We start from the raw sequence: 14,674 nt of genomic DNA on the forward strand, positions 1-14,674 counted from the left end.
CATACGAATCAACTTGTGCGAGCACCAACCTTATACCTTTGTTGCTTGCATCAGTTGTCACAATACTCTGCAAACTGCAATCAAACCCTTGAAGGGCTGGGGCACTTATGACATCATCTTTAATCCTGGTGAAAGCTTCGTGGCAATCTTCTGTCCACTCAAATATCAATTTGTTTTTTAATAATTACCTGATGGGGTATGTTTTACTGGCAAAATTCTGTGCATACTTAGCATAAAATTCTGCCAAACCTAAAAATGCCCTAACCTCTTCCTTGTTTGTAGGAATTTGTGCTCCTGTTATAGCCTCCCCCAATTTTGTTTTAGGCTTAATTCCTTTTGCATTTATCTCATAACTAAATATGTAACCTAATTTCTTGCAAATTTGCATTTTGAATATTCAGCAGTGATACCATAATCATTGAGAATTCCCAAAATCTATTTCAATTTAGCATCATGTTCTATTTTTGATTTACCCATGACGAGTATATCATCTTGAAAAAACATAACACTTTGCACATCTTTAAATAATTCAGTGTTTGAAACATGGCCTCTGCCGACGCCAATCCAAAAGGTACTCTTACAAATTGGTAGCAGCCAAATGGAGTAATGAATGCAGTAAGCCTGTGACTATCAGGATATAAAGACATGTGATGGTAAGATGACGTTAGGTCTATCGTGGTGAATCAATTCATACCTTAAGCTAGTGCAACTATCTGATTAAGTTTTGGTAAGGGAAATTGATCCACCAAGATATTTTTATTTAAATCTCACAGATTTACACATAGCCTCAACCTGCCACTGGCCTTCCTCACCACCGCCGAAGGAGCAACCCAGTCAGGTGCTTCAATTTGTTCAATGATGCTTGCCTGCAGTCATTTCTCTAACTCCTTGCATACTTCAATTCTAATACCCATGGGAATATTTCTAGCTTTGTGTGTGACTGGTATAGCATCATCTTTCAACACAATCCTATGTTGAAAACCAGTTAACTCCCAATTTCACCTGAAATCACTATATGATACATTAGTTTGATATTTTCTCCATCCAATATTTCCTCCTGAACCCCAGAAACCGGTTCAGACCTATTAGCCGGTTCAGTCCTATTAGGGTTCAGCATAAGGCTTGGTCCCACCACCCTAAAACTGATGGTCCGGACTTTGAAGCATACAATTTACACTCTGCTTCTCCAGTTTTGGACACACAACATTCTTTCCTATACCCTAAAATGTCTATCCTGTGAAACTCTTTGGAGAAATGTCTGGAGGCTCTAACTTGTCTCACAATTTAGGTTCAAGTTTATCCAACCATACCACTTAGTTGATGATGGTATATGGAGAACCGGTATGTGCTATGATAGTAACCACTACTCCTTCTGTGGACAGGTCACACTTGGGTTTTTTCCTTGGTGTATGAGAACGTTCCAAATCAGATTGATCTCTTATATTGAACACACACATATTCAAGTTGTCTTCATCTGAAATTGAAGATTCTGAGTCCAACACACATATTCAAGTTGTCTTCATCTGAAATTGAAGATTCTGAGTCCAACAATTTTATGGTTTTCTCTTTTTTCTTTTTTGCATACTTTCACAAAATGACCTACTATCCCACTTCCTGAGCACTTCTGATTATCTGCTGGACACCTCTCGTCATTCACATAATGACCAATAAGACAGCATCTATAACATTTCACAGTGGATTTGTATTCTTCATTTTTTTTAATTGCTGTTTGCAAGACTTTTCTTGTAGCGTAAGATTGTCTCATAAAGTTATTATATTTTTCGTACTACCTTTAATTTTGTTAATCCTTTCTCTATCCTCACTCTCCTTTTTGTTTTCAAGCAGTACTGCTTTTGCACATCTGCCTGTAAGTTCTGCTCGTTTCACTACTTCTACAACTTCTGACAACAAGCCTCTTCTTTAGCCCAACGGCAGTCTTGTATAGAAGAATTTGTAGCATCCATTACAATTTGGTCACTGATCATTTCATCGTGTAGAGCCACAAATTGACACATCAACGCTAAATGTTTTAAAGCAGACACGTAGTCTTCAACTGAGTCTTCCTTTAATTGCTTCCTTTGATAAAAATGTATATCTATTGATCCCAACGCATACTGTCTGTGCATAGTATTTTTCAAGGTCTTCAATTGCATTGGTAAAAACATAATCTTGACCATCTAGTCTTGTTTTTTTTCTATGCAATTATAGATTTTTAAACCTTGAGGACCTTGACAATATAAAAGTATTTTCTTCTTCTTTGCCGGTGTGAAATCATTTTCCTCATCACAGGTTGCAATATAATTTAGAAAGTATGCTTTCCATTCTTGCCATTTTATAGCATTGTCCCATCTCACGGATTAGAACGGGTGTGGAGGAGGTAAATTTAAAGAACCATTGGAAGCTATTAATATTGTATAGATTTAAAAAAAAAAAAAAACTTTATTGTAGTAGAACAATCCATTATTGTAGTAAAAATAGTGGTCAAGTTTGAAATGTACTCGTTTTCCCTTGAAAGTAACTTTTTTCATGCGCAATATATGTCAGTTGCAAACCGCATATTGGCCTTTGAATACATGGTCTGTTTTCTCTGATGTGCGCACTAGTGATTATAATGGACGCACAAAGTAAAAATGTATTACATCATTGAAGCACATGGCGAACATGATGGATGGAAAGATAGAGCATTCGCACATGCTATAACAGCAACCGTTGCTTCAATGTATTTCATACATACACTCCGGTGCGTAACTTGTTGTATTTGTATATATTTTTCTTTATTTGTTCACCTCAAAGTATATATAAAAAATTGTAAAACGTTCTTACAATTTTTCAAAAGTGCGTTAAAGTGCCGCAGTTTCATGTGTCTTAAGCTGGTTACACTGCTGCCAAGTTTCGGGTTCTGGTGTCAGGGCTTCTTGCTGTTCAACTCTACACTAAATTTGTTGAGACAACAACTAGAAATCTTCTTTTAAATCCATTTATTTTATTCTGATGTAGCCCGAATCTGTTAACCTCTGTCTCCTCCCATTGCCTTCCTCACTCCGTCTCCACACTACATTCTACATTCCTCATTCCACTTCATCATACATACAACACATTCAAAACAAATGTAACTACCCATGTATGTAACACCTGCCCTCACACAATGCTGTCTCCAACCCCCATGTGTGTCTGGGGCCAGGCATGGGCAAGGCAGGATCCTATGAACAACTGAGACTTTCCTTTGAAGTTTGCCTACTTCAAAGGCACAAAGGGGTATAAGTAGTGGATCCAAAACCCCAGATTTGTAGCTTACTTCTGGAGTCAGGAGGAACCTCTGCCAAGGAGAAGAGCTGAAGAGCTGGATGAGGAGTACTGCCCCTTTGCCTGTGACTGTGCTTTTCTGGGTTGGCCTGCAGTTGCTGCTTTGCCTGAAAGAGGACAAAGACTGGACTTTGTTGTGCATTCCTGCTTGAGAAGAATCTCCAAGAGCTTGAACTGAGCTTGCCTCCTGTTTTGAAGTCTCAGGGCCATCAAAGACCTCCTCTGCCAGCACCTGGACTCTCTGCTGAGACTCCTGTCCTGCCAAGTGGTGCCCCATCCAGTCCATGGGCCCTTGAAGGTAAAGTTCGCACAACAAGGACTGAAATCCACGCACAGAATTCCATGCGGGAACATTTTCGGCGCTCCATCTGCATCACGACTGGGCGATCAATGCATCGCAGCTGGAGAAACGATGCAACACCCGCTTGCAGTTGCTGATAACGATGCAAGTTCTACTTAGCTCGGTTTTCCAACACTATGCGACCAGATTTCTCGCCCAGCATCACTGATTCCCGTCTGGAAATCGACACATCGCTCTCTTGCAGGGGAGAAAAACAATGCCTTGCTGACACGACGGAGAACAAACAACGCATGACCTCACTTACAAGTAAGGAATTGATGCATCGCTGACCTTTCCGACGCACATTTTTATTGTTTTCCATGAAGTAAGACACTCTTATTCTTTTGATAAACTCATACCTTGACTTGTGTATGTTGGATTTTTGTCGCTTGGGTCTCGTTTGATTTAGATAAATATTGCCTATTTTTCTAAACTGGTGTGGTGTCAATTTTTTTACAAATACTTTAAACATTGCCTCTGGGTTAAGCCTTTCTGCTCGTGCCAAGCTACCAAAGGGGTGAGTGGGGGTTAACCAGGTGTGTTTCTCCTTTGCCCTGACCAGAGTGAGGGTCCTTGCTCGGACAGGGGGTAAGTGTCAACCAAAGGCCCCATTTCTAACAAATATAAACATTCACAAGGAGTTATACATCCATCTCTTTTCACCAAATGAAAGATGGGGTGAAGAGTTGAATCTTGACAGCTGAAAACCTGGGAGGAATGTCAGCAGGGTGCACTTTCTAAATGGAAAAGGCAGACAAGGCTCAAAGATAGAAAGACTTAGAGTCATCAATAACACTGCAGTAGAATTACCCAAGTAGTAGCAGATGATAAGTACTCCTCCATCATCCCAAGCTTTTCAAAGTGTAAGACCTAGATGTCACAATATCTAAAAGACAGGGAAACCATTGCAGCTCCCGATGCACAAGAGGCAAACTTATATGACATCTATACAATGAGCTCTGTGTAACCAGAGAAGTCCTTTGCACTTCAGTAAACTCCAGAAAAGAGATTCAGCAATTTCTCAGGCACAAAACTTAAAAGTACTGGACTTGAATGCCAGCAATAAGATAGGTAGACAGTGAAAATGGAAATAATGGGTGTTGGAACAGTAATTGCATGACATACAGGTGTGTTATTCTGCCCTGAGTGCCTGACTAATCAAAATTAGATATTCTTTTATTTTGGCCCCGGTGCCACACTAATCTAACATATACAGAAGGGTTAGGCCTGTTCCCAACAATGTGAGATCCTGGACCTGCCTTGTGACCTGGAGGGATGCACCCATCAAGTCCTCACAGAGAGAGTGGACGGATACCCTCATCATTGGTGTAGCACAGAAGGGTGTGGTGACTGCAGACTGTGTTTTGTAATTCATAGTATGATGAGACCTTTATTTGTATGTCAGGGGAACATGATGTACTGTCCACTTTGAAGTAAAGTTACACTTTTGTGTGAGATTCAGAAACTTGCACTGACATCCATTATGCATTGTAAGTAAGTGTATACAGTGAGCAAATAATGCATACACAGTAGTAGGCGTGTGTGTGTGTGTGTGTTAGTGTCTGTCTGTCTGTCTCTCTGAGTACAAATGCCAGTGGGATCCATTTCAGATGCCTCTCGACTGACATGGCATAAAATAGAAGATGATAGCAGCTTTTCCAGATAGTGGGCATCAGTTGCCTGCATTTCTGGCTCAATGATGGACATCTAGACACTAAAGTGAGGTGGATTAAGAAAGGGCTAGCTATACTTTGCAAGCAAATGACTGCTGATTAGTTCTTCTTGAGCACTGCCATTTGGGTGATGGCAGAATTGAAGGGCAGGACTGAATTTGCCATTGTGCAAGATGGAGAAGTTTCAAAGTCAGGCATGCCTTTTTGTCTACACCTGACTAGTGTTCAGAAAGCCTGGTGATAAACAAATGAGAAACATCGCAGATCACTGTGTTCATGTTGTGGGGGCTTTTACTTTGAGACTGCCCCATTGCCCCCTGCTTTGAGAAGCATCACTTCACACAAATGCTGAGTTGAGAGAGCAGCAATAAAATGACACCTTGAAAAAAAAAACAAGTCAAACCCATTCTGAAGGTTAAGTTAGTGGAACCACATCACCGGTCTGGAAGATGTGTATAAAAGTGGAAACCACCCCATGTTGTTCCAATTCCAAGTTCTTCAGGATGAAGGAGGGGAAAGCACTGCAGAGTACTCAAAGGACTGTGTGATTAGGGCTGGTGTCTGCCTGAGAGCCAGTTACCAGAGGTGCAGGATATTACCTGAAGTCTGCACTTTATGCTGGTGGTGCTGGGAGTCTGCCTAATATGTAGAAGTCTGCCTGCCTCTTGAGACAGAGAAGGAATATATCTGGCAGTGAAGGAGAAGACGCCCAGCATGTTCTTGGCCTGAGGAACACCCAAAAAAAAGTGGACTGCCTAAAAGGGTAAACACCTGAGTGACCCTTTCTGCAGTTGGGCTCCTGGTCTGTCTCTAGGGTTCCCATTGAGAACTGCACCAAAATACTACTGAAGCTGATGGAAATCTGATAGGCCTAGGAAGGCTGCAACTGCCAAGAACATACATCAGTCTGCACTAGTCTGGAGATGGGCTACAACAACCATGCCATGGGACATACCTGCACTGGCTAGGAGGTGGGCTGTGTAGGAACTTAGGTTACTGGTTGGGGGAGGGGGATCAAAGACTAATCAAGTGGTGACCACAGGTCCTATTAGGGTGAAGTCAAAAGCAATCCCCATATTATGCTGTGCTCAACCATTTGAGAGCTTAGCACAAAGCAGTCAGGCTTAATTTAGAGGCAATGAGTAAAGTATTTGTGCAGTATTTCAAATAGTAATAAAATGAAACCACGGCACAAAAAACACACACCAATTTAGAAACACAGAGTAAAATATAATACATTATTTGAGACCAAAACAACAAAAATCCAATGAGCAAAATTAGGGATATGCAATTATAAAGATTTAGGTGAAAGTAATGCCTAAAAGCACAAAGCGCTGACTATATTTATCTGGTTGTGCTGGACTGGGACAAAGTCAAAAGTTCAGGCCGACCACAATGGAGCATGGGTTGGGTACGGGGACCACGTCATGCCTGTTAAACAAAGTACCTAAGATACTGATTGCAGAGTTTTGCGAGATCCCACATCGAGATACTTTGCATGGCATCGGTTGCTAGGAAGTTGTGGGGTTACGATGCAGAGTCCTGCATCATCCTCTAGAATACTGTTGACGAGGGACTTGCAATGTCAAGGCTTTCATCGAGGATGCATCGTGAAGCAGCAGATCTCATGAAGCTGCAGACTGTAATGCAAGGTCTTACATCAGAGATGCGCATTGCAGTGGTGGTTCCAATGCTGCTGCAAGGAGATGTGTCACGTCGCATTGTTTCTGCTTACAGGACCAGAGCTGGGCCCGTTGAGCACTTTTAGGCCCACTTCCAAGGCTCCAGCACTGGGATGGCATCACTTGAGGGGCAAAGCTCACAGCAGACAGAGTCCAGGTGCTAGGTTGAAGGTGGCTGAAGCCTTTTCTGTCCCTGAAGCTCAGATGAAGTGGACACACAACTAGCCCTTGGAGTCACCCTGATGGTCCTGGGTACAAGATGCAGATCCACTCCTTTTCATTCGGGTAGCAGGGCAGCAGGGTCAGCATGGCAACAGAGCAGAAGTCCATCTTGCAGCACAGCAGTCCTTCTGAGTCTTTCACAGGTCCAGAGGTGTACTGAGGAGTTGGGTCTGAGGATTAAATATTTAGACCTGGTGCCAGTTTGGAAGTAGGAACAAGTTCTGGAGGTTTCCACTCACAGAGGTGTTTGAAGTTTCTTGCCTCTCTACCATGGCCTTGTCTTGTCTGGGGGCACAAAAGGCTAGTTTAAAACCCTTTGTGAGTGTGCTCAGGCAGAGCCTTTGTGATGTGTAAGAGCAATAGGTTTCAGATCCTCCATCTCATCAAATGAGAGATGGCCCATTATGTCATCACACTGCAAGCTACACTAGTCATGTGACCGAGAAACAGTTTGCATGTGCCAAATGGTAAGGAAAAGAAAATGCCAACCTTCTAAATGTGGTATTTTCAGAATTGTGACTTAAAATCTAACTTTACCTTTAAAGAGAGTTTTAAATTACAATTCTTAAGATACCAAACTTGAAATTCCTAGTTGATCCCAATTGAAAGTTATCACTTATTAATAAGGTAACCAAATTCTATCCTATGGGAGAGGTAGGCCTTGCAGTGGTGAAAAACAAATGTAAGGGTTTTTCACTACCAGGACATGTAAACGTTAAAGGTACATGTCCAACTTTTTAAATACACTGCATCCAGCCCTGTGACTCTTAGGGCCTACGCTAGGGGTGACTTATATGGACTTACATGTATTAAAAAGGAAGGCGTAGGCCTCACAAAGGGTTTATTTTGCCAGGTTGAAATGGCAGTTTAAAACTGCACATACAGTCTGCAATGGCAGGCCAGCAACATAGCCTGAGTTAGCCTATTAAATTGGTTGGCACAATTAGTGCTACAGGCCCACTAGCAGCATGTAATTTACTGGTCCCAGGTAAACGTAGGGCCAGTTTACCAGGGATTTACTAATAAATTAAATATGCCAAATGTATGTAACCTAATTTTACAGTTTTTAAAGAAGAGAGCACAAGCACCTTAGTACTGGTAGGCAGTAGTAAAGTATGTAGAGCCCCTGGGCCAGTAAATCAAAGTCAGCAAAAGCAGGAAGATGGAAGGTACAAAGTTGGGGAATAGCTATGCCAAGCCTTGCCTCTGGAATCCATCTACACTGGCCTAAAGGTGGCCTGTAACAACTTTGGCGTAGGATCCACCAGCACTAGCATGTAGGTGAGTTACAACTGCCTTGCATCTGAGTACACTGCACCTGCCAAGAAAAGGGGCTCTGACTGCTGAAGACGCCAGATCTCTACAAAAAGGCCCCATCGAGTTCTACTTGTCTGTTCCAAGGAGGCCACATATGCTGAAGAGACAGGCTGTGACTTATCTTCCCTGCACCGGCTACAGGAGCAACAAGCAAGTACGCTGGGCCCCCACATACAATCAGGACAAAGCAAATTCAACACGCTCATGGAGAGCAAGAACGTACGACTGTTTCACCCTGCAAGTATCACATGGGTCAGAACAAAACAAACTGATTGCATATTTTAGCTTATTGCAGACATATTCTGCACCTGAATCTGCTCCTGTCTGTCCTGTGGCTCCCTGAACAGTGTCTGGCAAAGGGAATAAATATCCAGAAATCAGGTCAGTAACCTGCAAAAATGAATATGTGGAATATAGTCATGGATCATCGATAAACGTATAGAAGCAGTTGCTTCTGCGCATTTGGACCAAAAGAGAACAAGAGTTAAATACATCAGCTAAGGTGCTATTTATTAAACCACATCATATTAGTACACAAAGGCCCTCATTACAACCGTGGCAGTAAATGCTGCCTACAGCCATGCTGACAGCTGCCAACATACCGTGGCTGTGGCGGTATTCTGCTACGGATATTATGACCCACACTGAGAAATCCGCCACTATACAGACACCGACACAAGTCTGCCAGACCAAAGGTCAGTGATAAACTGGCGATAGCAAAACCCACACTGTTATGCCAACAGGAATACGCCCACAGTATCACGACCCATGAATCACTGCAGTGGTCTTTCAACCACGGTAAAGCATTGGCGGTACACACCGCCGCGCTCAAAATACACACACTAACAAAACTACACCACATTGGACAATTCAAACTACACACAGCTGACAAACAAGCACACACCAAACCCACACATCTACACCACTATAAAACACACACCCACATGACCCACAACCCTTTCCATGGAAAAAAAGATTGCTAACTGAGAGAGACACGACCCACCCAGCAAGGCATCCTCCAAAACTCCAGCTGACAGAGCCAAGATCACAACAGCATCTACCAAGGTGAGAAAGGGGCAGAAAACTGTAGGCAAGGCACTTCAGCCAACGGAGGCTGCAGGTGAAGGCCTGGTGCCCACCAGCAAAACCGCCAGCCCCGCCACCTACACCGCGTGCAGCACGGCCAGCATCCCGCAGGCACTGCCACAAGCACTGCCACCTGCACCGCCACTGCCACCACTACTGTCAGCAGCAGCATCCCCAATGGGCAGCCGTCCAAGGCTGCAGGAGAAGGGCTAGAGCCTCCCTCCACCACTGGCAGCACGGGCACCTGCACCACAGCCAGTACCGCCAGCAGCCCCACTGCAAGCACCGCCGCAAGCACCGCCACCTGCACTGCTGACAGTAGGACCACTACCAGCAGCAGCAACCCCAGTGGGCAGCTGTACGAGGCTGCAGGAGACGGGCTGGAGCCTACCACCACCACTGGCAGCACCCCCACCAACACCGGCACTACCACCACTTAGCAGCCTTAGGCGCCGCAGGATGGAGTCTAGCCCTGCCTCCATGAACTATCATGCTACCTGTTCCCTGCAAATCTTGTGCCTCAGACACCCAGGTGAAGGAATGTGAACTGGCACATCCCAAGTGCTGCATCACTGAGCACAAAGCCCCCTCCAGAACCAGTGGAGACATGCATCCACTCACCCTATCCTTGGCAGGATGACGCACTCTGGGAACAAAGCCCCCTCCAGAACCAGTGGAGAAATGCATCCACTCACCCTATTCTTGGCAGAATGAAACACTCTGGGCACAAAGCCCCCTCCAGAACCAGTGGAGAAAGGCATCGACTCACCCTATCCTTGGCAGGATGAAGCAGACTGGGCACAAAGCCCTCTCCAGAACCAGTGGAGAAATGCATCCACTCACCCTATCCTTGGCAGGATGAAGCACTCTGGGCACAAAGCTCCCTCCAGAACCAGTGGAGAAAGGCATCCACTCACCCCATCCTTGATGGAAGGAAGCAGACTGGGCACAAATCCCCCTCCAGAACCAATGGAGAAATGCATCCACTCACCCTATCCTTGGCAGGATGAAGCACTCTGGGCACAAAGCCCCCTCCAGAACCAGTGGAGAAATGCATCCACTCACCCTATCCTTGGCAGGATGAAGCACGCTGGCCACAAAGCCCCCTCCAGAACCAGTGGAGATATGCATCCACTCACCCTATCCTTGGCAGGATGAAGCACTTTGGGCACAAAGCCCCCTCTGGAACTGGTGGAGGAAGGCATCCACTAGAGAGACTGTGGCTTTACACTCCCCAGGACCAAGCAGTGGGCAAACCACCCACTAGAGAGATTGTGGCTTTGCACTCCCTAGGTCATCGCTGTGGGCATAGAGCCCCCTCTAGGAGCAGTGGCGTAGTACCATCTTCCGGCTGAGGTGCCCCCCCTTCCCCATCCCCCTGAGATGCCTGTGTGTTTTCGGCCTGATGCCCCTGCAGTGTTCTCTCCGTATTGAGGCAGGAGTCAAGTGTGGGCTTGGCCCATGATTTTTTGCCCAGTAGCCCACGAACATTTGTGAAGGACAATGTACCGCCTTATGTACATATTGTATATTTTTGTAAATACTGTTTTTCTATTTATTACCTATATCTGCCTATTTCTAAAATATCACTGATTTGATTCCATTCCTTTTGTCCTTGCGTTCTTTCAGGGGTTTACGGGGTGTAAATGTAATGTTGCTGCATGTGTTTGTGTGTGGTGTTGTGGGTGAGGGTGGGGGTGGGGGTGTTGCATGTTGCATGTGTGTGTCACTCTCTTTTTCCTCCCCTCTCCCCTGTGTACTAGGTGCAGTACTCACCGTGGTCGCCGCCGCCGTCTTTGGTGTTCTTGGTAGATGAGAAGGTAGACCAGCATGGGCAGGACCTGTAACTCAGGCTCCATGGCGTCCTGGTTCTTCGTTGAGTGTCGAGAGATGAGTGGTTTCCCTTCCAAACACTGTTTCCATTGTGCTTTTGATGGCGTTGGTACCGCCCCGGAAAAGGTGGCGGCTAGGCCTCTTGTAATACAGTGGGTGGAACCTTGTCTTCCGCCTGACTGTTCGCGGTTACCGCCACGGTGTTTGTTGCTACCGCTGTGGCGGTCAGAGTATTAAAGTTGCTGTCTGTGTTGGCGGTTTCCACCACAGTCGTGATCCCATTTTTTTTACCGCCGGTCTGTTGGCGGTATTACCGCCGCTTTAACACCGACCGCCAGGGTTGTAATGAGGGCCAAAACCTTTCATTCTGACTGACCACCAGACGTACTTCACAGCACACGGCGCGACTCTGCATTATTTAGGAAGAGGTATAATGCTTTGGTTTTATTTTTGGAATAAAATTACTCTAAATGGTGTGCTTTTGTGCTTTTGAGACATTTATTTGGCGCTGTATTCTATTCCTGTTTAACCTTGAACTTTGTGTGTACCTTTGATTATTCGGTTGAAAAATATATAATTTTGTTTTCTCCTGGGCACTTGCCACAGCACAATTTGCAGTTTCACAATTCTGTAAATGACAAGTGTTGTCAACTCAATGTTATCTATTATATTGATCTAAGAAGGATGAATGGCAGAAATACCCTGCTAAGAATCAAAAATAGAGCATTTTAAAAATGTTTGCAGAGTGTACTAGCCGCACCTATAGCTACTTGAATACATTGCATATCATGTATTCAATATCACTATCGGTAGAGTATCTCATTTTCATGTTTTACCCTATGCAAGAAATAACGATAGCTTCCGCTCCGCATTGTTCATTATGAATGACATCATCACAATTTAAATAAACAAAAGAAACCACTGCTGCAGTATGTTAACGTGTGCAGTTTAACCTCATATACTTTTCATTTGGAAACCAAAAATTATTCAGCTTCCTGTAGCACTGACTGCCTTTGGACTTTTTTAATTAGAGCTTTTTATTTGTCTTTTGTTGTAGGGCACCCTTGTTGTTTTTATTAAAATTATGAGGTTTGGACCCTGCTGTGATTTTACACTTGTACCCTGGTCACTTTAAATATGCTAAGTTACTGCTTGTTATCTCTGCACAAAAGGAACTGAGTTGAAAAGAAAAGGACTGCAGGCTTGATTAAGCCTGTAAAGGACACTAGCAGTACATGCAGAATGTTAGCTGAAATTCCGACCGGCAGCATTAGCCTAACCAGCCCTACCCACGGAAACTGACGGGGGCGGCTAAAGCCCCCTTCTCCAAGTGGGCGTTGTGCGCCTGTGTATAATTGTGAGGCCGTTGATGGATGCATGAGAGGCTCCATTTTCTTGCAAATAGCAAGGCTAAAACTTAAGGGCATATCTCTGTGACGTAAGGCCGGAAAGTCAGTACAAGACATTGTTTTAGAAATTATTTATTTATTTCAGTGACACACCTTTAATATCAGGAGACATGCTTGCATACATTATTTTTTTTTGTTATTCTATACATCTTCACTACAATCAAGGGTTCTCTGTTGAAATTATGTAAAACGTTCACTAGCTTCACTATGTTCGTATCATTTCGTTTCTAGGTAGCACCACTTCCCAGGCACAGGATAGTGGATGTGTTCTACCTATACTACTTTGAACTAATTACGACTTTGTTGTATTAAAATGAGACAGATAGGCAATATGACGATGACACACATTAATTCAGTCCTGGCTCACAATCTAGATAACAGCATATTTGAACCTCATCACCCACCTTTTCAATCATCTATTAACAGGTCATGCTTTCCTGGTGCTAAAGAAACGAAATGCTAAACATAACAAAGTAGAACAGTTCCAACCTATTACTGGCCTCCCATTCCTTGTCGAATTGCTTGAAATGTGCTTTACAATTCTACTTAAAGGCCATATTGACAGTCACTACATTTTGACTCATCCCAAATCTGCTTGATAGCCACAGTACAGAAGCCTCCTTCCTCATGATTGCAGATGACACTTTCTAGCTCTTCAATGAAGGAAAGGTTTGTCTGCTACATCGATTGTCTGCATTTGACACAACTGATCACAACATTGTCCTAGCACTTCCACATGGTAGGATTGTAGTTGAAGACAAGATCCTCAAATGTTCAAATCATACCTCACCAACAGATCCCAGACTATAAGAATTACAACTCCTTCTTCAAATGGACTCCAATGGCTTTCGGAGTTCTGCAGGGATTAATTCAGGCCCCCATACTTTTTACATATACATTGCTCCTTTAGACGAGCATCTACACAAGTTTGGATTATCTGTCACTGGTACATAGATAATACTTAGTTGTACATGAGATGCAATTATTGATAAGATGTAAGATATTGAGGCTCACCACTTAATTTTTGATCATCTCTCCAAATCCAGGAAACAGTTTCCACCAGAGGCTGTATTACAGAAAGAGGTCCCGGGAGTGGCACAGGTGTTGGGCAGAATCCTTCCATCCACAGGGCACTTTGCTTTTATGGAAGGGGGCGTTGATGATTTTCAGCCCCTCTTTAATAATGATCAAACCAGTGCACTTTTTGTGCTGGTACAATCATAAGGGGGCATGCCATAATTTGCATGTAGTCTCGATTAATGCAAAAGAGGGAACTCACTGTCAGTGCATCATGTAAAAGACAGAGGCATTGTTAGAAACTGGGTCTCTAGTCGGCAGAGGAATGCACCCTGTCCAAGTAGGGACCACAAGCCTAGTTAGGGTAAGTCACAACACAACCATAATTATCCTGTGCTCACCCTCTGGTAGCTTGGCACAGAGCTGGAAGGCTTAACTTAGAAGGTGATATGTAAAGTATTTGTGCAATAACTCATACTGTACCACAATAAAAACACAACACAAAAAACTCCACATATGGTTACAAAAATAGACAGTATTTATCTGTGTAAAAATGAGACCAAACTGATGAAAATCAGATGACTACTTCTCCAAGTATTACACTCAATGCACAAAGGAATCACAGTGCAAAATCTGTGTTTCAAAGTGTTCTCGATCCCAACCTGGGATTGTTTGGGGCACACTGCACATGTTGTGCCCATACAGCACCTGTTGAGGGTCTGCACAGGTCCGAGGGACAGGTTCATGCAGGAACTAACTTACCCACAAGTGTGCAGGCAAGCACACAGATCT

This window comes from Pleurodeles waltl, chromosome 2_2 (genome assembly GCF_031143425.1).
Source record: "Pleurodeles waltl isolate 20211129_DDA chromosome 2_2, aPleWal1.hap1.20221129, whole genome shotgun sequence".
In the NCBI taxonomy this organism is placed as follows: Eukaryota; Metazoa; Chordata; class Amphibia; order Caudata; family Salamandridae; genus Pleurodeles; species Pleurodeles waltl.